Source organism: Bactrocera tryoni, chromosome 1 (genome assembly GCF_016617805.1).
Source record: "Bactrocera tryoni isolate S06 chromosome 1, CSIRO_BtryS06_freeze2, whole genome shotgun sequence".
NCBI classification, from domain to species: Eukaryota; Metazoa; Arthropoda; class Insecta; order Diptera; family Tephritidae; genus Bactrocera; species Bactrocera tryoni.
In genome coordinates this window covers 11,584,925-11,612,304 of record NC_052499.1, presented here as the reverse complement: position 1 = coordinate 11,612,304, position 27,380 = coordinate 11,584,925, and the positions used below count along the sequence as shown (strand labels likewise).

Below are 27,380 nucleotides of genomic sequence, written 5' to 3'. Positions count from 1 at the left end.
TTGCAGTTGCAGACATAACAACAATTGTCTGGCTTCGTATGAGCATACCTCCTGCTGATTGTGCAGTCCTCCCTTCTCTTTTGCGTCTGCGACATAGCGTTCTTTCATCCCTCCTAGCTAAATGCGTACGTCCGTCCGTCTACGCTGGAATGCCTGCCGACTGGTAGCAGCAGTCAAAATGCAACACCAAGTTTTACAATACTTTAGTTTCTCATTGAAAACGCAAGCAAAACAATTACTTTGTCGTGCGCGTCCGTCGTAGCGCCGCAAGTCAGCCCTAAAAAAAACACTAAAATTAAATTCAATAAAAATGCATTCAGAAAATTGAAAGTTTTGACAAAATTATTTGGCGTAAAATATAAGTGCAAAATTACAACAACAAAAAATCATTGTTTAACTTTATTTTGTTTAATAATTCACGCAAAAAAATCCAACGAATTACTATATTCTAAGCTAACTGAAACTTTAACTTGTTTAACAATTTCCGCTAAAAAAGTCAACAAAATTATATTCTAAGCTAACTGAAACTTTAACTTCGGCAACCAACATCATGAATGGACTGAGAATTTGTCTGGCTTGCATGACGGCGTGAGCAAGCAGCGGGAGCGTGTGTTTGTCACAAAGTTGCAACGCTTGCAACGAGCGCTGTTAGGCGTCACAGGCAATGTGTTTTAGTTGTTTGTTGTGGCATAAATGCGAAAATTTACGTGCAAAAAAGCGCAAAAGAAAGCCACCGCCGTCTCCACACCGACCGTCAACGTTCAATTCTGGACAAATAAACGCAAAAGCGAAACCCGCTCAAAGCATGCATGTGCTGCCAAACATATCAATGATGTGGCAATAAAATGTTAAACTTTTACTAACTATCGTTGGCACGCGTACATTTGTTATTGTTATTGTTTTTTGTTTTTCACTTTGTGCACTAAATTTAGTTTGTTTAAATTTTTTTTTTTAATGTTTTTGGCAAAAGTTAAATGATTTTATGTGCAACGTTTTGTTTTTATACAGACCTTCTATTATGAAAATGCAAAATGAATAATGGTAGTTGCCATATGTTTTGGAGTTGAAAATCTAAAAGTTTAATTAAATTTGTTATATATTGTTAATTGTGTTATCGCTAACTTTTATTGAGTTAAATCTACCAAATGACAAATACGCACAAATACACGCATACACACACGTCGCCAATGTTTGCCATAAATTGTTGATAACATTTGCAAGTTGTGAAACGTTAATCCCGCTGCCGCCATATTGACAACAGCAACAGCAACAACACGTTAACCGTTACTACACCAACTACATGCATACATACATAATTTTAATGCAACAGACCAAAAGTATTGAAACACCAAAACACACACACACATACGAAATTGCAAAAGCAAATTGGAAAACGACGTCACTCGTAAGACTTGTGAGTTTTAAGCAATTATTCAATATATTTATAAATTTTAGGCTTATTTTAAATACAGTTATGTACATGTGCATTAGAAAAGTCAATAGAATGTCGCTTCTTATCAAGTGTTAAGAAGGAACTGTTATAGAACATAAGTTAGTTAACTATGGTTAAGTGTTTTGTGGGTATCAGCGTATAAACTATTAGTTAACAAATTGTTGGGCTTAAAACTTACAAAATTTTTCCTAAAATGCTGAATATGTGAGATCAAAGACTGTAAAACTCTATATATACATATGTACATAAAATAATTATTTTAATTAGTAATAGACATATTTATGAGTATATTTGAAATGTATTTGACTAAAGTATTTGCTCTTTTATAAAATTTCCATCATAAACAATATATGTACATATATGAAAAAACACAAAGATAGCATACAAGAACTGAGTTTTCATCGTTCAGTTTGTATGGCAGCTATAAGCAATAGTGGTGCGATCTGACTAATTTCTTCGTATATTGTACCGTTGCTTTGAACAATAACGCACACCGAATTTCGTTAAAATATCTCTGCAAATAAAAAAGTTTTCCATACAAGAGTATGATTTTCATCGATCAGTTTGTATGGCAGCTATATGCTATAGTGGTCCAATCTGAAAATTTTCTTCATAGATTATACCGTTGGTTTGAACAATAACGCACACTGAATTTCGTTAAAATATCTCTGCAAATAAAAAAGTTTTCCATACAAGAATATGATTTTCATCGATCAGTTTGTATGGCAGCTATATGCATGGTCTAATCTGAACAATTTCTTCGTTGATTGTACCGTTGCTTTGCACAATAATCTACACCGAATTTCATGGAAATATCTTTTCAAATAAAAAAGTTTTCCATACAAGAATATGATTTTCATCGATCAGTTTGTATGGCAGCTATATGCATGGTCTAATCTGAACAATTTCTTCGTTGATTGTACAGTTGCTTTGAACAATAACGCACACTGAATTTCGTTAAAATATCTCTTCAAATAAAAAAGTTTTTCATACAATAATATGATTTGAACGTTCGGTTTGTATAGTAAAAAACAATATATGATACTTTATAAAAGGTTTATACCCAAATGAGTACATACATACATTTTTTTTTAATAAATAAGTTAAATTTCACAGTATACATTGGATAAATTCGTTCGATTTCACTGCTTAGAAAATATAATTATTTTAATAAATTTTACTGTAAGAAGCCTATTTTTAGGCGTTCACTATAGCTTTTGTTGTCAAACTTAACAAATTAGTAACTAGTATCAAAATGTTACAACTACAATTTAAATTCGATCAGAATTAAATAAAGTTACAAATATAATTAATCGTAATTTCGAATTTATACTCTAAAAATTTCAGTTAGCTAACAGATTTACATACCTGGCTAACTTTTCATTTTTTTATTACTTCTTTATTATTTTTATTTTTATTGTGGAGATGATGTTCAGCTTTGGCTGTGATCTATTTATATTGTAAAATAATATTTTTCCCACAATACTTTCTTAGCGATTCCCAACAGAAATATACATATATGAATTTTCATAAATTTTGTTTTAATTACATATTTTTTAGTTTAAATAATTTAATTATATGAAGTTTATTTTTAAAATTAATTGCTGCGAACATTAATTACATACTCATTAATAAAAAATGCAAAATATGCGAAGCATACTTTTAGGGTTATTACCGAAAAATTTAGTAAAAAAAACTTCGTAATAGCGTGTTTACATATTTATAGGAATTTTTAATTTATAATTAACTGTAGTTCCATAAAAAAATCATATATATATGTAATTATAATATAATATATAAAAAAATGACGGCTACATTATTTTCCCATAAGGATTCAATATACATTATTATGCTGTAACAATTTTGTGCTTGAATGCAATTGCACCTCACAACCTCACGTAAAATGCATTATTGTACTATTTTACTCACTCAAGAACCTCAAAGTTTGCAATGTGCGCGAATATTAATTATTTTCTAATTACCAGTAAACTGTAGTCGAATCGATGTAGCGTCACTATCAGGCTCGTATTCCAAAAAAATATATATACTTACATATGTATATTGTATAGTTATAAGTAGTTGCTAATCTTTATCACAATTAGCAGCCTTACCTTCACTATCATTGTTTTTGCTATTTTTGTTGCGTTTAAAACAGAAAACGTTGACATTGCTTGACGTCGCTGCGCCGGCTGTCATTTTTCGTGCACACACAATAACAAACTAAGTAAAACAGCAGCAACAACTCCTATTTGTATTTGGTCTACAAAATGGCGGGAATAATTCATGCATACATACATATGTATATTGTTGTTGATATGTTTTGTTCCACCACTCACTCTTTCACAAATTCATTCGTATTCGTGACGGCAGCCACGACCGCAACGACGACGAGACCACAGTTGCTTATTTATACATTTTGACAGACTTGTGAACGAGTGTACTCATAATCGTTCGTTTTTTCATATTTTTTATGTACATATACATATATTTCTTTTTTATCTACTAATACAAATTATTTGTTTCAATTGTTTAATTTCAATTAGATTTTTTATTTTCTTTTTACTTCTAATTTTGCTGCTTTCTTTCATAGTTGTTAGAGAAAACCTCTAACTAGCTCCTGCTACTAGCCCCTTTCGCAAGTTCGTGCTTCTTATTCTTCTTAAATATTTATTTTTTGGCTGCTAATTTGTCATAGTTCTGCGATCTGACACCAAAACCTCACTTGCTTAGCTCACAAAGCAATGAAATGAATCAAAAATGAAACTTTATTTTTCAACATAACCTCATTTTCAATAGTTCTGGTATAATTTCTTGTCAGAAACTCACAATATATACGCAGATTATACTTTATAAGCCTCGTCGGTCATGCATCCTATATAAATTTTGAATTTCCCACAACTTTTTTTCAACTTAATTTGTTTGTTGTAGCGGAAACAAACAGAAAACATTCCTGAAGTAGTTTTGGTGCTTGCTGCCGAGTTGACAGTCCTTGAACGGTTAAAAAAGCGGATCTGTTTCGGTTACTAAGACCCGAATGTCGTAGGTACGGAATACAATTTGGGCTTCTTCTATAGCGCTGTTTATTCTGATAGCTCTTGTACTTCCTTCCGCATATTTTTGGTATTTTATAACTGTGCTACCGTTATTAACTCAGGGTCTTTTGGGTTAATTAGCTCAAATTAAAGAAATTTATTTGAAAACAAAATTTCCTTTATTTGAACTACCCTCAGTCTTTGATTACCAAACCGCTAGCTAAAAGGAATATTTCCTTTAAAGGAAGTACAAAATTTATTTGGTTATAACGCTTACTTGCTAGTGGCTAACAATTGCAATCTATCAACAAATAGTTTTTCAATAGTGAGATTTGCATTTCATTGTCTTGTTTTCGAGTTTCTGGTTAGCCAAAAATTTTGACATGCGTATGGTTGCCATCTCCAATCGTGGTAGCCTGGCACTTGAGCACCTAAAATATACATATACATATTTACTCGTATATATGAATCGGCCTTATCTTCAAATGCATTTTTTCTTGCTGCTCAAATTTATCCCATGCCTCTTTTTTACCAAATGCACCTCAGCAAACTATTCCATCTAGCATGGCTGCTACAATGCCACATGTTTGCTAACATCCAGGCACTAGTCTGCTGTCGATATGCAGCACTGCAGCTTATTTCCTTGCTAGCTATATATACCTACTTATGTACATATGTGTGAGTAACATGTGAACATGTCAATTGCTGCGACTTTGCGTTTTACATACCGACAGCAAATATAATAGCAACAACATGGCACAGTGACTGAAGCATCACCACCATCCTCACCAGCAGCAGTAAAAGCGTTTCAACCCAAGCTCACCCCTTTTTCGGCGTTGCGGCGCCGTCGCATGTGTGAAATTTCAATTTCGACAACTTTTTTTTTCCACAAACCATATTTTTTCTCAGATTTTGTTATACGCACTCAAGCATTTTTTCTCTTATGATTTCTTATGGCGTACATTGTTTTTTTTTCGCCCTGCATATGCCAGTGTTTTCTTGCGTAGTCTGAGGCCCCCTGATTTTGACAGCGTGAGTAAAATTTTTTGCATTGACATTCTTTTTTTCGTGTTTTATCTTCTGCCGCTCTATGATTTTTTTGTGTTGTCTTGTGCATCCTTTCACGACCGCTTCCATCAATTAGAATACATATTTGCTACGTAAGAATTGCGCACCCAAACCCCACAAATGCGTTTCCACTAAGTCGTTCATTGTCGGCAGTCGCGCTAAGGCCGCGCAGTCACAGCTACAATCCACTTTTTCATTAGCTCTAGGTTGCCATGTGTGTGCGAGCAGCAGAAATATGTGTTAAAAAATCTAGCTCTTGACTCATTTGTTTTTCTTTATGTTTTTTTGTTTGTCTTATACTGATTGTACTTATTTTTTATTTCGTTTTTTCGCCTTTTATGCCATGTCGCTGCATTTATTTCATTTTGTGTAGCTGCTATGGTTTAAGCATATTAGGTTTGCGGGAAAACTTCCCACGATCCTTTGGCCAAGTACGCATAACCATTTAATGTTTTGTTTTTGCACATATTTCTATGATTTTTTCCCACTTTGGTAGCAAGTCTATACTTTGGCTGCTGCAAATATTTTTTTGTTTCAAATCTTGCACCACAAGCAAATTAACACCTGCTACACTTGTAGCCAAGACCAAAGCTATAAGCAGATGTATTGAAGTTTGGAAAACAGGATTAAGCGTGAGACACATAGACGTTTTTGTAACAGTGCTTTTAGAAATATGGCAGGGTTCACCACATGATTTTATAGTGGCACATCACTGTTTTTGTGGAACAATCAAATTATAAATATATAAAAAAAATGAATTTTCCAGAATTTCTTCTAAGAAAACTTTTTAATTTATCGAACCAAAAATTTGTACACCTATTATGATATCTTTTAACTGTATTTTTAGACTTAGTGTTACTAAAAATATTTATTTGGAAAGGAACTACAGCTGATCTTTGGGAGCTCTTCTCAAAAAAGACCACTTTATGTCTGCACTGGATCCTCTGAAATTAAAAAGCCAAACAGATTTCATCAAAGTAATATTAAATCTAGTAAATAATCAAAGGAATAAGTAAAATAAAATTTTTTGACAAAATGGCAGTTTAAAAAATATCGATTTTTTACCAAAATTTCGGTCTTAAATTGTTTATAATAAAATATTTGTAAGTGAGGAAAAGTCTTCGTTTAATTACTAATAAATATATTTAAGAAGCTCGTGTTGAAATTTTAGATTAATAGGTTCAGCCGTTTTCGAGTAATGTTGGTCACCAACTTTGAAACACCGTTTTGAGGTTTGGCCTCGTACTTCCAAGCACTCTGGAATGTCTTTTCAAATTTGCGTGTAACTTCGTAAATATTCACCGGAACGACATGAAATTTTCTGTGTGTATTCTTAAATATGTTTACGTAAACAAATTAAAATAAAATAAAGAATTCGATTTTTTGAAAATTCTAATGTATATTACCCTGAAAACGCCAAGGATATGCTGATAAAAATCACGCTTATGTTACGCTTGAAAATAAAGTGCGTCGGGCCTGGGTGCGTCGTCTGACAGCCACGCTACTTACTTACTACCTACCATACCCCATCACAAGATATCTAATGAAAACCAAATTTTGCAAAAATTCATATTGCCATATTTACATACATATTTATACGCAAAAAAACAACTTTTTCTTACAAAAACCACAAATATAATACTATCACTGTACTCATATATAGACTTAAGCAATCACATGGGTGGAACATGCAAATATTCGCATACATATAGTATACCCAAAGAGCAGGCCCTTCTTAAATGAGGTCGTCATTCAAAGCCTTTTGACATTAATTCTTATTAGCTGGCAACACTCTTCGACTGCCGACTGATAATTGACTTGGCTTGGCTGCAACTGTCAAGTTGTTTGTTTACATTTTTGCGAAGTGTTACGTCGGCTGACTGCAATAGCAGCAACAATAACTCAGCTTACTCCAACAGAAGGGGGGGCCTGTAAAGAAAAATGAATGAAAATACTGAGATAGCAGAAAAACAACAACAGCTTCTACATACCAGCGCAGCAATCAGCGACGTCACTTCCGTTTAGGTTTTGTTTTCGCCTCAACTTCACTGGCACACAGTAACTATATGCATGTGTGTGTGTGCTGATTGCTATGTATTGGTAGCCGGCGCACGAACACATGTATAATACCGGCGGCACACACACGGACACACACAGTTGTGTACTGATATTTGCCGGCCCAATCTCCGCCAGTTATCTAGCATCCATAAAAAATGCGAACACTCGGCAAACGAGTTTAATTGCCGCTCTCTTACCATTGCTCAGAGCGGCAAGCATGCTGGAAAACTATATGCAATACTATGCGTATTCGAACGCGACAGGGTGTTCACGCCGACTTTCTGTGCGCCTTTGCGCGAGAGCGCATTTAAAAGCGATTAGCGCTCATATTCCTTACCGTTACTCAGTGTTTTCGCTCGCACTGCTGTACTCATTCAACGCTCGCAAAAGAATAGCTGGTTTGGGGGGGGCACGCGCATTGCTCCACCACTAGTATAATTATTTTTATTTCCTCTTTTGTGTACTTCGTTATGCCATTTTACTATTAATTGTTTTACCTTGTGTAGCTCGTTTCCACTGTTGTAAACTATTGCTTTATTAGCCGCCCTTTTGCAAACAATTATCGAATTAATTTTCCAACAGTTTCGCTCACAGAAAATTTAATATAACTATACACTTCAAACATTTCTATAAAGAATTTTCTGTAAATTTTTGTTGTGCTGTTTAGTAACTATTGAGCTACGATCGCCCGGTAAATGTCAAATCGCACGTATGAAGCTGTTGACAGTGGAGATAAAAAGTCGCAAACAGCTTTTGATATGCTCTCCAACTCTGTTGTGTTGCTCTCTACACAATTCTGCTCTGCCAGCTAAGTTAAGTGTTTCGCCTGCTTTCGGGACTCACAAAAATTTTTGCAGTGACGCATACGTTTAGTACCGAATTTACTGGCTCACCGGCCGGGTTCACTGGTCTTAACTATTTCGGAAAACATTTAAAAATTTGAAGTGCCTTTTAATAAGGTGAAAGAGTAGCTGGCTGGCTCAGCCCGCTTGATAAAGTGTGCTGCAGGTAATCGTAACAGCATTTGTTTTTATTACTATTTAGTTGCTTAGCTGATTTATTAACATTTGACGTCGCCATATTGCGCATTTGAGTGTTGTTCGTGCGTTTTCTTTAGCTTGTCTTTTTCACTGCTACGAGTATTTTAGGGCGGAACACGATTTCAGCCGCCAATATGAAGTGGTTGGCTGCAAGTGCTTCGCAGCAAGTAGCAGCGCAGCAGCGTTTTTGCTCTCTTCTTATTATTAGTTAAATTGCATATCGTTTGAAATATTATTATATCTACAATATTTTTTGGCTTATCTTCAAACATTTTGAAAATTAGTATAACTCAGCAAATATAGCGGTTATAGATTGATGGTATCGCTAAAGTGCTAACGCTAACCGAAATGTTTGCTGCCTGAGCACAGTGTGTTGAAGTGCCAAGCGCGCGTCAGCAAGATTGACAACGTAAACAGGAAAGCACAAAGTAACACCGCTTTAATTGTACTGATTTTAAAACAAATACTTGCTTATAAAATTAATACTTTTAATTTTATTTATTAATAATTGCCGCAGTTTAAGTGAAATCCATTATTTCGTGCACTTATGGTATCACTGTGCAGCGAGCGAACTGGTGAGTGCTTACTAGTGACTTGTATATCGGCGATTTTCGCCGCCACCTTACGACGTGCGCCAGCTGTTTACGAAGCCAGCCGAGAGCGCCACAAATCAAGAGAATATATACATACATACGTAAAGCTTACCAAACGCATAATCTTTGCATACAACAAACAAACAACATAAACAGACGCATGTTCATATGTGCAAACGTATGTGCTAAACACGAGGGAGCCATCCAGCTGGAGTCAGATGCCAAGCGTAGCACAATTGCTGCTGCTGTATAAAGAGCACTCATTCATTAATGCATTTATGAGCGCGCGTCAGAGAGTCGCCGGTACATGCGGCAGTCCATTTCCGCGAGGAATCTCCGCTGAGTACTCTGTTACTCAGGCGCGCAACTAGACTATTTCAGTGCTTCGCATGTCGCTTTGATTGTTGGTCGTGTTGTCTGGCGTCGGTGTCGTTCTCGTGCCCGTACCGTAGTAGACATCCGTCGTCATTGCTCTTTTTTTTATTTCGAGACGCGCTGTTGGTTGTTCGGCTTTTATGTATTTGAACATATGTACATATACTGTTTTTGTTATCTGGTCAGGCGGTTTTGTATGAATAGTACTTCAAAGAATAAACGAAACCCCAAACATCGCTACACACTACTTGAAATATTCGAGAAATGTCTCACTGAATATTAAATTTGTACAAAATGAAAGCAAACGACAAAGTAAACGAAACGTATAAATAAATACCAAGAAAGTATCAAATAAAACGAGTCTAAAAGGGAATCTCTCAACTGGTATATATACGTATGTATGTAAATACTTGGAAAACGACTATGTTTAATACTATTTCGAAAACTAAATTCGCAACTTGGTAGTTATATGGTAAGAAATAGTGGACCAATAACCAGATACTGTGGTCACCCACGCCTTACCCTAACAAAGAATGCGGCTCGTTTGTTACTGGAGGTCGCCGCGGTCGGCTGCTGTCTTCTTCTATTAGTCGTCTACCAACGTTTTGTTGTTTTGAAATCGCCGGAACTGTGAAGCGAAGTCACTCGTTCGCCGCAACTCAGCCGCACTGTTGAATACAGTATTCAATTGTCAGCCAACAGCAATTCATAGTAGCAAATCCACACACGGGGTACCTGTCTGTCTACATTCATACATACTCAACATACACAGTTGCGCACACATACAGGCACGCATACAGCGCGTATAACGTACAAAATATGAGAATCAAAGCGCAAATGGGAAATTCATAAAAATAAAATAATTATTCAGCAGCACATACATACTTACATATCTTTAGCGGCCTTGTCATCGGGGAACAAATCGAATTCCGTGTTGCTGTTTTTGCATTTTGCAATTTCGTGAATTTGTATAGAGAGCTAGCAGCAAGCAAGCAAAGCGCACCAAATTTAGCAAGCGGGACGTTGAATTCGCAATATTGGCCAATTGTGTACTTTGAAGCCGCCATTATCGGTTGAATTGTGCAGGGTGGCAGCAGCAGCAGCAGCAGCAGCAAACAAAATAAGAAAACGCAAGGCGCCAATCGGTTTTTCGACGCTAATCGGTTAAAGCGGCCGACTGGCTGGGTAGCGCTCGTCACACTGTCAGCCATACCAAATCACGCGTACCACCCCGCACTAATGTGGCCGTTGCCTCCTTAGTTAACCATCATCTACTGCCTGTCGCGCTTAGAACTTGAAAGCGTCCGGCATTAAACTGTGATATACTCTAATACTTGTGTTATCGTCGTTACACCGTATATTAATTCCGTTCATTTTTCTTTTACATTACATTACTACATATTTGTGCGCGTGTTTGTGGGCTTGGTTTTCATCCGTTTCGTCGGCGGCGCCGTTGTTGTAACTCGTTGTCTTCACATTGTTGAGGGCGGAAATAGCCGCCACGCCGCAAACGTTGTCGTGTGTATACGTAAAATAAATAGCAAATATTTTACATTGATTTTAAGAAAATGCGCCAACAAATTGTCGATGTGGCAACGCTCGTCGCGCTTTTGCACATCTTCAGCTACGCGAAAGTAAAATAAAGTGACTCAATATTTTTGGTGGCCGCGAAACGCGCAGTAGAATTGCAAAATTAGTGTACAAAATCTTTATATTCTATCTACTGCCATTCTACTTTCTATGCCGCCGTGGGGCTTACCAAATATAATTTGTTTATAAGTACATACGTGCCTATGTATATGTATAAAATCGTATTTCCACCACGCTGGCAAAAAGTGCAAAATGGGTGCCACCTTCCTCTACTAATGAGCAACAGACGAGCAGACGGGCAAGAATACTGTTAACTATCTTACAACTCAGCAGTCTTATGCGGATATTGCACACAAACACACACGCATAAATGCACACTCATACACGCACATAGTGTTGGAAACGTCAAAAACGCCATCGCAGCAAATAGTCAAGTGCTACAAGCGGCAACAGCAGCAGCGAAAAATGCACACAGTGCCGTAGAACGTAAAAAGGTAAGCAGCTATTAAAGTGGTGTCAATGAGTGGATGAAAGTTTTTCTTCAAAAAAAAAAACGGTGTTCGGTGCGCAGTGAATATTTCTTGCGGCGGCCATTGTCTTTTCGTATTTATGCATATTAGTAGCGCCGTACAAACATGTCTGCGATGCTGACGTCACACTCGCGCATTACTCGGTAATATCGAAAACTCGGCGAATGGTCTAAGCTACATGTTTATGTGCCGTTGTGTGAAAGTGTTTTAAATGATTTCTAATTGGTTTCGTGCAGAAAGTGCAGATAAAAAACCAGCTGACTAACGAAAATTTAAAAGGCGTGCAAAAATATTAGCAGCATGGCGCTCACAACTTTGTTATTTGCATGAACGAGCCTTGCTTTACAGCAATAATGAATTCTACTGTTACATAGCGTCTAACAAATTTAAGGCGTTAATAAAAAATAACATTAAGTATGACCTAATCAGCATTTCCTTCAAAGTTTAACATGCTTATTTGAGTTTATTCAAAGTGTTGCTTAAATATTTTTATTAATCTGAGTTAAAGTATTAAAATACATGTTGTTAACTGTGTGATCACACAGCGAACTTATCATAATACATGATATGCTGTTCTAATAAGGGACAGCTAAGCTTCGCGGTAATTTGACAGCGCTGGGCTACAATCGACGCGATGATCAAAAGCAAGATCCTTTTAGTCCGAGACTGATCGCAAGAGATTAAATGAGCTCTTTTACCTCAGTAAGGCTAGCCTCTTCTTACCTGTTGGTGCTCTAATAGGCTATTGTCCCATCGGCGTTCATGCCGTATCTTACCGAACTCCAGCTGCCGCTGCTGTATCAAAGAAGTGGTGGTGGAAACATATCAACACTTCTTCCTACTTGAATGTACCGCGTTTGAGTGATTAAGACTCAAATACTTGGGAGCTCACACTTTCAGTTACCCCACAGAGCTGGTGGAAATAAAAATTTAAGACCTGGCAAATTTAAAATTTTTATCGACCACAAGACGTTTTGCTGACTTATAAGTTCGAATTACAGGATTTATATTTTTATGACTGCACAAAGCACTGGTTTTAGTAGTCCAAGTACGAACTCAGTATTAGCCATCAAATGTAACCTACTACATATATACTAATATCTTCTTCTTTATTGACGTAGATTTCGCTTACACGGCTCTAGCCGAGTAAACAATAGACTGGCGTGTTTCTTATTTTCGCAATGTGGCGCCAATTGGAGATTCCAATCAAAGTCAGATTCTTCTCCATACAACTCATCGTGTTATACATAGGTTTAAAATTGCTTTATAAAATTTATTAACTCACTTTTGAAGTTACTGAAACTTAAAATTTTATTTTGCATTCATTTCTAAACTTTTTTTTTTGTTTGACTTAAAATATTTTTATCCGAAACGCTGTTGTTCAAATTAATAATTTCGTTTCAATGCCCAACAAATGAAGCTATAACAAAAAATAAGTAATAAAAGCCGGTTTGAAGGTATGAATATACTCATTATTATTATATATTCCTGTGAGCACCAAATATCCATTTTATTTGTTAAACTAAGCATACTTTAAGGCGCAGAAGGGGTTTGACGCTCTGATATATGTTATATTGTAATAAAAAGTGTACATTAGCGCCTTAAACAATTTAATTTAATAATCTTTTGAATACCAACAATGAATCACAACGTATGTAAACTATAATCTAAACTGCGCTAATAAAAAGCGATAACGAATATTTGTTTCATATTTGATTTGCAAAAAAAAAAAAATATTATAAAAAGTGCTTTCGCAAGCGAGCAGAATGCGAACCGACTGTATGTGATAGAGTGGCTAACAACGCGTGCAATAAAGTGAAGTGGAAAAAATGTGGAATTTGTCGAAGAAATATAAATTACGAAGAATATGCGAAATGCGAAAACAAGATTCAATACGTACGAGAGTGTGTGTGCTTGTGCAGTTCGGTTTAGGAAAGTGAAGCAAAGTCAAATAGCGAATGTTAAATATTAGCAACAAAAAAATTAAGTATGCCAAAAAAGTGGAACCTTATTATAATGGAATTAGTGTGCTTCTACATTGAATAGAAAGGTAAAACTCGTTTGTTAAAAGTAAATTTATTGTGAAAGAAGTTAAAAATAATCATGGAACCATATGCATATTAAATATACACGTACACATACATACACGTGTGTAAGAATCCAGTTTTGCACTTTTACATAGCTGATTAACCGGTGATTTTATGGCATATTCAAAATCCTTTTACAATTTTTTTTGTTTTTCGTGATTAATATGTGTATATTAAGTATTGCAGTTTTAATGCGTGAAAGTGTGTGTAAAAATCTTTGCGAATTAGCGTCAAAGTGAAAGCTGAATTCTGCATTAACATTGAGTTATAAAACAAAAAAAGTTTTTGGCTACGCAAGAATATTGGTTGTGCATTTTACAAGTTCATAAGTATTTGCCTCTACTTTAAATAATGTGCTACCTTAATATATATGTATGTCCATACTTATATTTTATGTTTATTGCTCAAACAATTACATACTGCTTTGTATGCATAACAATATACATACATACACATTTATCATATACAGCTGTGCGCATGGAAATGGTAGTGCCGCTGGCTGCTAACTATAAAATCAACTTAAAAATCACGAAAATAGTAGTGCCCATTTTGTTGAAGGAAAAACGGAAAAAAATTTGGTTTGGGTTTTCACAAGTCTCATAAAGTTATAAGTTATAACGATTCGAAAACATAGCATTGTGAATTGTTGATGTGTAAACTCATTTTTGTTTGAAATCCAATTTTTTTTAAACAAGTGTAAAAATGTATAATTTTACGATTTTACGTTGCTTTACGACGGGTTGTGAGTACCCCAATAGTAAATATTTTTGATTCATGTGTAGAAGTTCACGTAACCCAGAAACGTTTCTTTTACATATGGCTCAAGCAACTCACGATTTCCGGTCTTAGACCAAATATCCTCTGGATAGCCAAAGAACATCCGTTTGAAGGCGAGCAAAATTGAGAGGGCGAACCAACCCTTCCGGGGTTGTGCGCTGGGTTTGGGACCCGCAACGTAAAAACCCTTCCAATGAAAAGGAAATAAATAAGTATTTCTATATTTTAAGTCCAGTGCCTGTACTGGCCAGAACATTACATCGCTCCTTTCTGATGCAAACCACTGCTTAGCTAGTTTGATCATATGTTTTGGGTCATTTTTCTGTTCAAACGTCCGTTCTATACACATTTCCCAGCTGGCAAATGTTAACGTAACAACCTTCAACAGGTTTACATACGCTGTTCAGTTCAAGTTGCTATATATTAAATATAAATATACACCACGAAAAGCAAGCCCATACCATAATGCTCTGATCGATATGCTTAAAAATTTTGGTAGTGTACCTGGGATGATTTTATGTGTTTGGTAGTGGATTTCTGGACCCTATTCCTTCAAAAAATTGCAATTTTGATTTCATTGGTCCACATTACATTCCGCCTTTTTATAGATGGCCAATTGAATTCTTTTGCGCACTTTGTTCTGGCAGCCACATGTTTCTTCGTCAAAACAGTTACTTTCGCCGAACTTCTTATATTCAAATTGTTTTCAAATAGGCTCCTACGACTTGTAAGAGTAGTAAGCGACAATTTTAAATTTATTTCTATAATTCTTGAAAATGGCTAGTACTTGATTTTTAATATCGTGTAATCTGTCTGTCCTAGAATATTGATTTGTGTACGTTTTCCCCCATAACGTTTTGCTTTATCATTGTATTTGGCTGCATTGCATAACATTGTAGAGCTGTATACCAACTTAGCTTTGATTCCCTGTAGGTTCTGTCTGGTTTTCTCAGCTTTATTTTCAATTACGGCTTCTCAATAGGACAAAATTGCTTCCTCTACTCACTAAAAATGAAAGCGCACTGGGTTTTCAAAAAAAATCATCATTAAGTTTGTAAATCACTTTAATACTTTTATTTAGCACAACTATCTAATATTTTTTCATTTATCGACACCCAACGACAAGTACTGCTATTTTAATGAGCAGCTTTTTTTTTACTATAAAAATTGATCATAGCAAAGGCAGTGGAAGCAAATGTAACGGAATTTTTTTTTTTTTTTAATTTGAAATGTCTTCACTTCCAAGATAATCACACCATTTTGAGAAAAACGCGTTTAAAGTTTGGTTTTGTACTTCCACGCTCTCTGAAACGCCTTTTCAAATTTGCGTATAATTTCGAAAATATTCACCGGAACCATATGAAATTTTCTGTGCGTATTCTCGAATACATGTACCTTAAGAAAATATAACAAAAAATATATTTTTTTTGAAAATTGTAACTGTATATAACCCCCTAAAAATAAGCAGCTGTTGCACTACTATTTTCATGAACACAACCGTACATGCATATATGTATATGTACATATGTACATACATATATTAAATAAGAGCAACTCGCAATCATATAAAAAAATATTTTATCAGCTGCTGTTGGCTGTTCCACATTTATTAGAGTAATGCTAAAAAAAAGGTGAACGCGTCGTGCTTGGCATTTCACTATTACTGCTGCGCACTAAAAAACCGTGCTGCTGATGGCATTGACAATCAGCTCAAAATAGCGAAATGCCTACATAATATACACACATATGTATATAAGGTGTTTTTTCTTTCTTTTTTTCAATACATATACACGCAGTCAATCCACCTAAAAGTGCTACTCAACAGCATTGTTTCAAAAATTTATTTTGGTTTGCTGTTATAAACATTAAAAAATTGCAAAAACAATCAAACGGTTGCCATACGAAAGTCAAAACTCTGCGCGGAATCGGTGTTTCTAAGTAGGTTACTTTTCTTAATATTTTTTTTTCACATACAAATTTGGTTGGTTTTTTTCGTTTGTTTGTTTGCGTTAGCAATTGTTATTAGTGTAATTTGCAAGTCACACAAATGCTCATATGTTTCACGCTACATAATTCTACATTCAATTTTATATTTATTAAATACGTTCCATAAAGTTGAAATGTGGCGGGCAGCTATACCGGGTAGCTGTTGTTGTTGCTATTGCCTTTTGCTTTTTTGAATTTATTGTTGTACCACTCATTGCTACCTACTTTTGAACCTAAGCACAATTCAAAAAAAATACCTCATATATGGCAACAACACCAATAAAATAACTCACCTCTCTATTTACCTACATACGTACATATGTATATTTATATGTGCAAATATATTTATACCAGTACATAAATGTAAATATATATGTACATATACCCACACTAATATGCGGCATACTTATTCAAGTATTGACGCCAATTTCTTCGCCACTTCGCCGTTGTTTGCTAATTTTTCTAACGCATTAATGTTACTGCCATGCATGGCATAACACATACTCTTAACCGCATATATACATATATACATACTTATATGTACATATACATATGTGTTTATGTGCATGCTTGAAAACCCACATACACTAAAAATAATTGCCGGGAAGCGGTTTAGCCTCGCGAAAAACGTTCATTGTAGCGCTACTCTACTCACTCAAGCGTCTCTATGTGCCCCACTTTTCCGTGCGCCTGACAGTCGAGTAACTCATTTTTTATTTCTATTAAATTCTTAGTTTTTCATCTTCATGTACTCTACTAATGAGTGCATGTACGCGCGCTTCTGCCGACAAATCGCGCCAAGTCAGCATTGTTCTCACGATTAACGGCACTAACTTAAACTAACTTTAGTTCTGAGGAATTAAATTTTTATTTGTCCAAATGGCGTTAGTTGGAACATTTCCTAGTATTAATTCTTTGGCGTGAAACTACATGCTCTGGACTAGCAGATGTTTCTGATATTTCAGGTGTAAAAGAATACTGCATAAAGCGCTGAATAGCAAAATTCCTGAGAATCCCAGTATATCATTATATTTTAATTTTTTTTTGTACGAGAACTAATAAAGATTTCTTCCTTTTATTTGTTCACGTTAATCATTATGTTTAAAAAGTGATTTCGAGCAAGTTGCCGCCGCAATTAACTCGAGTACATTCCAGCCGATGAGCCCATTTTAGGACCAAGTTAAAAGTGGTCCATTTCAACATCCTTCAATTTAGGCACGAAGAAGTCATTATTCATGATTCTATAGTATTTCCCATTTTTTGTAATATTATGGCCGTCTTAATTTTTGAAGAATTATGGACCAATGAATCCCTCTGCTCATAGAGCACACCAAGTAGTGACGTTTTGAGGATCGTCGCTGAAATAAATTTTCTTGTAAAAATCGGAATTGGTGGCCCTATCATTTTGCGATGCGTTCGATGGTCTTTTGGCTTCAATTTTTGCGCGAGTTGAATTTTGTATAACCGCAAACCGAGATTCTTCCCTAAAACCTTATATTAAGGGGATGGGCACAGCTCCAATTGTGGCGAATAGACTTATTCGGGTTTTCATCGATACTCTGTCGCTCTATAACGTCTTTGAGGTTGTGCATCAACCACTAGAGTAAACGTGGTGCGAAACCGATCCATTGTTGTTCAAATTACCGAAGAGATTGGAAATATGGGCCGACAGCTCTTGGTTTTTGCATCAGGATTATGCGCCTGCATACGGCATTGATTCTTTGTGAGTTTTTCGGCAAATTTTCAACCAATATCGTGCCGCAACCAATGTATTCACCTGATTTAGCTCCGTGTGCCTTCTGGTTTTTCAGCAAACTCAAACGACTCAGGCTTCGGAGAAATCGTTTTAGTCAATTGAAGACATTAAACATGAATCGCTACGCGCATTGAAGACTATTCCGGAAATTGGCTTCAACAACTATTTCGATGATTGGAAAAAACGTGTATTGGAGACATTAGGGATTACTTTGAGGGGACAAAGATTTTGTAGAGTAAACTAAGAATTTTAAAATTATAAACAAAGTCTTACTATTTTTTGCTCATGGTAGTATAAGCAAATCAAAATTTTTTTTTTTTTTTAATTCGCAAGTGGATATAACAGTTTAAGAAAGGAGCATGACTGTCCAGAATTATTTTTGAATTAGAAAATAATGTAATAATTTCCTTTGTATGGAAATATAATATTGTATGTATGTCAAAATCTTTAAGCAACATTTCATGAACTGGTTTTTACACCATAAACAGCACACAACCCAATGAAGGACAAAAAAAATATGAAAAAACGCTGTTTTCCCAAACCAAAGTTGCTGACCACTGCTTTGATAACGTCTTATGTTAACATATTCTCATGCACAAGTTAGTGTATTCTAAATAACTATAAACACTTAAAAGTAATTCGATTCACTAAAAGGTATATATGTAGTATGTATTAGTACTATATACATACTTATTATGTATTCCAATTGCATATTTATAAATATTTTATTTAGCGCAAGGAAAATGGCCTCAAATGCATAAGTAAGTGTGTAGTTGAAGTCTTGTGCGACCAAAGGCATTTTGACAACACCGCTTCGATACATCATAACAGCTTTTCCATAAAGTCATGTTATTTAGTAAGATCTCGAGCAACAATAATTTAATTGCCGAAATATTAACACTTTTGCGGTTCCGCGCTAACACTAACAGCGCATTAGCACTTACCACCTTACAACCAATTAAAATGTCATATTTGTACAACTGCATACACATAAATATACATATGTATGTATTTGTTTATACATACATATACATATCTATACTTTTACATTAAGTATGTTCTTCAATCCGCACAAAAGTAGCAAGATTTTCGCATATACAAATGTACATAAGCGTGTAGATGTACGTACATACATATATAAATATTTTATTACCACAGTAAGTACAACACAGGGTGACGTTAGTGTGAATACCAACGCCGCCCTTGTTGGCCCCATAATTTTTTCCTTCACACTTTTTATTCGTTATTTATTCCACTTTTGTCATTGTACGGGGTATCTCTTAACTTTTGTACATATATATGTATGTGCGTACATGTACATTTTGTTTTTGTATTTTTATAATCTTATTTTGCTGCTACACGGGCGGTTGATATTCGCTGTGACTTCTTCATGTATCCGTAGTATTTTTGCATTTGCTCACTCATTCACGCCAGCTCACCTACAATTAGTAAGCATATTGTCTTTGGCATAACGTACACGCATATACATACATACATATGTATGCATAAATATCAATATATACATATAAGGGTAGTTGAACCAGTGTACTATATTGCTTATAATACAGAGAATTATTATTGTTCAACGATTAAAAAGATGCATTTGTGCCATAAATGTCTCAATAATTGAAGCGTTTTCAAGGCAAAAATGTCATTATATTTTGCGCACTTATAAACAAACATTTTTATTGTAAGTGTTTAGCAACACAATATGTACATATTTACGCAAATAATTAAATATAACATAATTATTATAATTTAATTATATTTTATATTAATTAAAATTAATTAATGCAATTAAAATTTTATAAAAATATAATTAAATTAAAATAATTAATATAATTAAAATTAATTAAACTAAAATAATTTTTATGTACACAATTATTTGTTATATTATATTAGTTATTTAAAATTAATTCTTTTAATTATTTATTAATATGTTAATTAATTAATTTTAATTGTTTATTTAATTATTTTAATTATTAATTATTTAATTATAATATAAAGAAAAATAATTAAATAATTAATTAAATAAATAATTAACAATTAAAATTAATTAATTAATAAAATTAATATAAAAATAATTAGTATAATATGCATAGTTAAAATTAATTATTTTAACTTAATTATTTTTAATATTTAATTAATTTATTCATTTTAATTATGTTAATTAATTTAATTTAATTTTTTTATATTAATTAATTTTAATTATATTAAAAAAGTTTTAATTATATTGTAGATTAATATTGCATTCACTCTTACGAATACTGAAGTAATCCATTTACATACATACATACATAAGTGTTTATTTCGAAATTATTTCATTTTGCTTTCGCTAAACTTGTATGTGATATGCGGGTAATCTCTAGGCGTATAAAAACCCATCAAATAACGCAGTAAAAGCAGCACAATTCAAAACGCTATTTCGTGTGATTGATATTTTCGGGTTGGGTAATGAATTCGCCGATAATTAACACGTAAACGCAGTCGTTATTGCAGGGTGCATGTTCATGCGGTTTTTCTTCACACTCGTAAGCATATATATATATGTACATACATACATATGTTGATTTTTTTTTATATGTTTGTTATTATTGTTTCCAATTGTGCAGATAAAAAATCTGTGCACAAATTAAAGCTGTTGTTCTGCTATATATTTATATACATATAGTATACATATACATACATATGTTATGTATATAACCATAAAAATATGTGTACATACATACATATATAATGTATACATTAGAGTGGCTAAAAAATAAATATTTTTTTCCCTTGGTACTCTGAAAAATAGATTCTTAGACACCTCTACGAAAATCTCTCCAATTATGAGCCCTTAATTGTAACGGGCATGTGCTCCACCTTACAATTTTTTATATTTTTCTTATAATCAGATAAAAAAAATTCTAATCGCGCTTCTAGCTACTTGAAAAATTATCTTGTTCCATAGATTTTTTTTGACCCACCCTAGTATACATTGATTTACATATGTCCGTATGTACATGCATTGTGCCTATCTATGCATATATCAATTTGTTGCCTTCTTGACCGACAAAGGCTCTTTTTCTTGTATTTAAAAGTTAAGTTTAGTCGATTTTCTAACATATCATATGTATGTACATACATACATATACATGTACATATGTACATACATATACATGTATGACCCTGAAGCAAAAAAGCAACTTTGTACGAGCATAATTAACATCGCTTCCGCACTTTTTTGGCAAACATTTTTAATCTAAATTGTTGTGCTGGGCTTGACACAATTTTTGCAGTGTTTAATTTGATTTTTTACTAAGACAAAGGAAGCATCTAAAAACAAAAAATAAAATTTCATCGATTAGTAGTTGAGTATAGGTCGCGTTTAATAATAGAATTTGAAAAAAATAAAGATAAAATGAATTTTTGACAAAATTGCGAACAGAGCAGTATGACTTTAGGTCCAATTTTTACCACAAATTGCCATAAATTGTGGGCAAAAGTATAAAAACAATATTAAAATAAGCATGTACCCATTCTACATATGTATTTCTAAGAAATAAATAAGAAAATTTCAAAATAGTTTCGAAATCATCCAAAAATAGAAGAATTATAAATCTTCCACAAATGGCTGCCACGCTTAAGTGGTTTTTGTCACTTTATTTTTTGCAGATATTTTTTATATAAATATGTATGTATGTATTCTTAATTTACAGTACATACAAAGATAAGTAAATGTACACTTACATTAGCAGACAAAAAACAACAACTACATAACTATGTACTATAAAACAGAAGCCGGCTTACAAAAGTTTTTTTTTTATACTTGCGTGCCTTCGAAGAGAGCTTGCGCATGCTTTACGCATAGGTATATAATATATATGTATATACATACATATGTACATACATATTTACATATGTATGTATGTATAAACACATAGCATATCAAATACTTTTTAACCTTCTTTTTGTCTAACTTCCATATTGTTCTTGTATTTTTTGTGTTGAATGAAAAAGCAAATCAGCTGTGTAGCTGTTGATGGGAGTGGGAGTGTTTGCCAATAACAAGCCCCACATACACATCGTGCATCGCTTTTTATTACTCGCGGTACTCCTACAGCGTACAACTTAAACTCATTGCCACTTAAATTAATAAACGCGCTCACGCTCCAACAGCATTTTTTCCCAGCCACTGCTTCAACGTTGCTACAAATATAAATAAACTACCTTACCTTACTCCCCGTTTGAAGATGCTCCCCAGCTCTCAGCAGCGTATTTCTTGCTCACGGCAATGTTCCATTTTACTCAATTTGTTTATGCTCCACTCTTGCGCTCTCCAATGTAATTTTTGACGGCATTTTTTGGCTAAAAACTCGCTCTCGGACAAAATCATCATCACTCTCACATTTTATTTCGATGGCTCTCTTGGTCAGTATTTATGTGTGTGACTTATCAGCCGCAACACTTGACTCGCCGTCGCCGAAGCGTGCGAACACGTTTTTCATCAGACATTGTACATATTTACTGTGTTCATAGTACACCACTTACATATGTATGTATGTAAGTATGTGCATACGTGCGTGTGTATTGTTGTGTGCGTTTGTTGTTTTAGTTGTAATCAGCAGCTTTTATACCCGCCAACCGGGCTATACTTTCATCCAACCTGATTCAGCTAGCCATTTAAAGGTTGTTGTTTATTTTTTGTTGTATTTGTATTTGCTTCTCGTCGCTCCACTTTGCTCTCTGCGTTTGTTGTTGGCGCCTTTTTTCGCTGTAGCTTGCACACGCTCACAACTATACTATGTCTATATGTATGTATGTATGTTTGTACATGAGTATATGTTGTAATTGAAATTTTTGTTTGGCTTATTTATTATTATATTTTTTTTCATTAATTTATTTTAACTATTTATTGACACATTTGTATATTCTGCGTTGTATTCGTGTTTTTACAATTCTAATCACAAAATAATCAAAAAGTAAAAATAAATCGAAAATAGGGAAGGACCGAGAATGCCTCGTAGCAAATGCTTTTGCGCAGAAATATGCAAAATACATATGCACTGATGAAAAAGAAAGTGAAAATGTTTTAGTGATTGCCAGTGAGATGGTGAGCTGACTTCTGTGCATAGTATTATGTGTTTGTACCTTGTATATTAAGTTCGCTGCTAGGTTTGTAACAGCTAGAAGGAAATTTCGGTGGCCCCACAAAGTAAATATGTATGTACATATGCGATCAGCGTAACGAGCTGAGTCGATTTAGCCATGCTCATCTGTCTATGTATACGCGAACCAGCCCCTCAGATTTTGAGATATCTATCTGAAATTGTGCGTTTTACCCTCAAAACTTGCTCATTTCTTGGAAACATCAATATCGGACCACTATAGCATATAGCTGCCATACAAACTAACCGATCTAAATAGAGTGCTTGTAAGCAAAATTTTTTGTTACGACAAGCTCTTCATTATTGGATAATATTCGACCGATTAGACTACGTCCAGCACGCATTGAAGAAAATATAGCAGCCGTAGCTGTGAGTGTACACGAAGACCGTGGCAACTCGGACTGACATACGAGTATATGTATGTAGAACGACTTGGCGCATTTTACGTTGAATTTTTAAATTGAAAGCGTACAAAATACAGCTTGTGCAAGAACTGAAGCCGAAGCTTGACCTTTCCAAGCGACATCGATTCGCTCTATAAGCGCCCGAAAAGTTCCAAGAAGATTCGACCTTTTCGAGCCAAATTTTGTTCAGCGATAAGATCCATTTCTGGCTCAAGGGGTATGTAAATAAGCGAAATTGCCGCATTTAAGAGATTCAAGAGCTGTCATTTCATCCAGAAAAAACGAAGGCTTAGTGTGGTCTTTGGGCCGATGGAATCATCTGTCCATATTTCTTCAAAAATGATGCCTACCGTTATCGCGTCATGTTAATCGACTATGTGATGGCTAATGCCATGTTCAGATCGAAATTTTGAAGCGATTAGATTACATTTAAGCTCTTCACTAATCAACCCGTTCTCACTGTCGTTGGACAGATGATAAAACAGCTGTTTTTGCCATTCAAGAATTCACATCGCTTAATATTTATTAAAAGAAAACATTGTCGTATAGTATTTTGTATTATATTATAATAAAAGCCGACTTCTTTTAAATATTTTCCATATAATGGAAAGGTGAAATTACATTTATTGCTTAAAAAAAAAATTGTTTACTTACATTTTTTCTGTTTGTAAGGTCTGAATCAACTGTGATAATGTAATAGATTTCCAATGTTGACAAAATCAGAGTCGCACCGTGGGATTTAGAGTGGATCAGTTTCAAATCACTTCGATGTAGTGGTGTTGAACTGTCATTTTTGTATGGCGAAATCTTGATAAATTTATAAAATTAGTAGGATAAACTATTCAACAGCCGAAATTGTGTGATTAAGTGTCGGTCTGAACATGGTATAAAATGAAGCTCGCAATCTCGGCGACATTTGGTTACAACAAGATGATGCCACTACCCACACATCGCATCAAACAATGGAATTATAGAGAGAACACTTAGTAGATAATTTTACGTTTTGAGCCTGTCGATTGGCCACCAAGATCATGTGATATCACACCGTTAGACTTTTTCCTGTAGGAATATGTGAAGAATAAAGTCTCTGCGGACAAATCCACTTCGGTTCAGGCCTTGAAGCAAAACATCACGCGTGTCATTCGCCAGTTACCAGTCGAACGAGTCACCGAAAATTGAACTCAACGGATGGACCAACTGAGACGTAGCCGCGTCCAACATTTGAAAGAGATAATATTCAAAAAATAAATACCAAAGAAAGTTCCTTCGAATTTTGATAAACATTTCCCATAAAATTTGAAGTTTCTGTGTTTTCTCTATAAGAAATATCAAAATATTTCAACATATAATGCATATACTTGTGTATGTGTGCATATACATAAATATGTATGTATGTATGTATATTTAAAATTTCTTATCTATAATACTAGTGCAACTTTTTATCAAAAGAAATTTGTAACGAAACCCAAATACCTTATCAACTTCAATGCACATACTCAACACTGGTTGCTGTTGCCTTGTTTTCAGATCACACCACATAAAAGGGTTTTCACCGCAATGTGAAGAAATCGGATTTGAATTTGATTGAAATGTTGCTAACCACTTTGTGAAAACACCATTTTTTCTACTATCAATTTCTTTTTTGCTATTTGTTATTTCCTCTGGCATCAGCAACTATGCGTATAACTACTAGAATCTGATAAAAAACAGTAAAAATAAAAATTATAATTTTTTTGGAGCATTTTTGCGCAAATACCCAAAACTAACTAAAACTACCCAAAACTATTTAAAACTGCTGAAAATTAGAAATTAATTTAAAATTCGTGAAATGAGTTAATTTAATAATGTTAATAGCTAAAAAAAATTGTCAACCAATCAAAGCACTTGCGTGTTTCATATTTGCAACAAAAATACAGCAAAAGTTGCCGAAACTCATAAGTGAATAATTTCACCGGTTATCACTTCAGTTAAGCAATAATTTGCTTTTTTACCTTTTAATTGACCTCAGCGATTTCCAAACCATCAAAGTTATAATTACCAAACTTTATCTATCGGCGAATATGTGCACTTCTACTTTGGTACGAACTCAATTTTTTATTGCACATTTACGAAAAGCACTTACCGCATATTCGTTAGCTCGTTTTTACTGTTAACTCCGTTGCACTTCAATTACTTAAAGCGGTTTAATCGCATAAAATGTACGCTGCATGCGAGAATATTCATGTTTGGTTACGTACTCGTATGTATGTATGTGTGTGAAGGTTTACACCAATCAAGTTCAACGTTCAGCGTTTGCGATTACGATTTCTCCTGTTGTTTGTTCAAAAATATAATTACTTGTTTTTGATTCTTTTTATCCCCTACAAACACTATGCTGTTTTTATGCTTTAATAAAATGATTTAATTGATTATGCACCCTACGGAACTATGGCGATTTGTATTATTTAGCTTATTAACGGCTTTTTAAGGCTGTGTTGCATTACCATGCACTATGTGTTTGTATGTAAGTGCAGAGCGTTGCTTTGGATCTGCACTTTGGCTGCGTGTTTCGACGTTATTTTTTTATTCTTGAAGAAGCTTTGCATTTTCTTTCGCCAGTCAGTCTTCAGCTGCCATTTTATACCCTAATACAAACATGTGTATATATGTAGTTATATTTATAAAGATTTTTATTTATGTGTCTTGAATATTTGTTACTGTATACATGCAAGTAAACGCTCTTATTACGATTGGCCGGTATTTGCCCATGCACCCTACATTTCTAACATTTGTCTGTGTTGACTCTAGATAGCTTTTTTATACATACTTATATGATTAAGTATAAATTATTGAAGTTATAAAAAACAAGTAAAGAAGGGCTAAGTTCGGGTGTCACCGAACATTTTATACTCTCGCATGGTAAAGTAATAATCGAGATTTCATAATACGTCATTTACATATTTTTCAAATACCGTATTTTTGTAAAGTTTTATTCCGCTATCATCATTGGTTCCTAATGTTTATACTCGTATTATACAGAGAAGGCATCAGATGGAATTCAAAATAGCTTTATATTGGAAGAAGGCGTGGTTGTGAACCGATTTCACCCATATTTCGTACATGTCATCAGAGTGTTAAGAAAATATTATATACCGAATTTCATTGAAATCGGTCTAGTAGCTCCTGAGATATGGTTCTTGGTCCATAAGTGGGCGGCGCCACGCCCATTTGCCACTTCTTCCGTAAAATTTAGTGTTCCTGACGTTTTTTGTTAGTCGGTTAACGCACTTTTAGTGATTTTGAACATAACCTTTGTATGGGAGGTGGGCGTGGTTATTATCCGATTTCTTCCATTTTTAAACTGTATATGGAAATGCCTGAAGAAAACGACTGTGTAGAGTTTGGTTAACATAGCTATAGTAGTTTCCGAGATATGTACAAAAAACTTAGTAGGGGGCGGGGCCACGCCCACTTTTCCAAAAAGATTACGTCCACATATGCC

The 27,380-nt window shown here is 34.4% G+C and overlaps 1 protein-coding gene across 5 annotated transcripts in view; it reads left to right on the top strand.

Moving 5' to 3' along the window:
* The window catches only part of LOC120782445 (transcription factor E2f1), an 89,799-nt gene that overhangs the window by 42,104 nt on the left and 20,315 nt on the right, over positions 1–27,380 (top strand). The window contains exon 1 of one of the 5 annotated variants that reach the window (XM_040114766.1): positions 8,554–8,619. The exons of 3 other annotated variants lie outside the window; for them this stretch is intronic. The gene's annotated coding sequence lies outside the window, so the exon portion shown is untranslated. Of the gene's footprint in view, positions 1–8,553; positions 8,620–9,646; positions 11,704–27,380 lie in introns of those variants that run through there. One more of the 5 variants, XM_040114735.1, reaches the window with a different exon arrangement.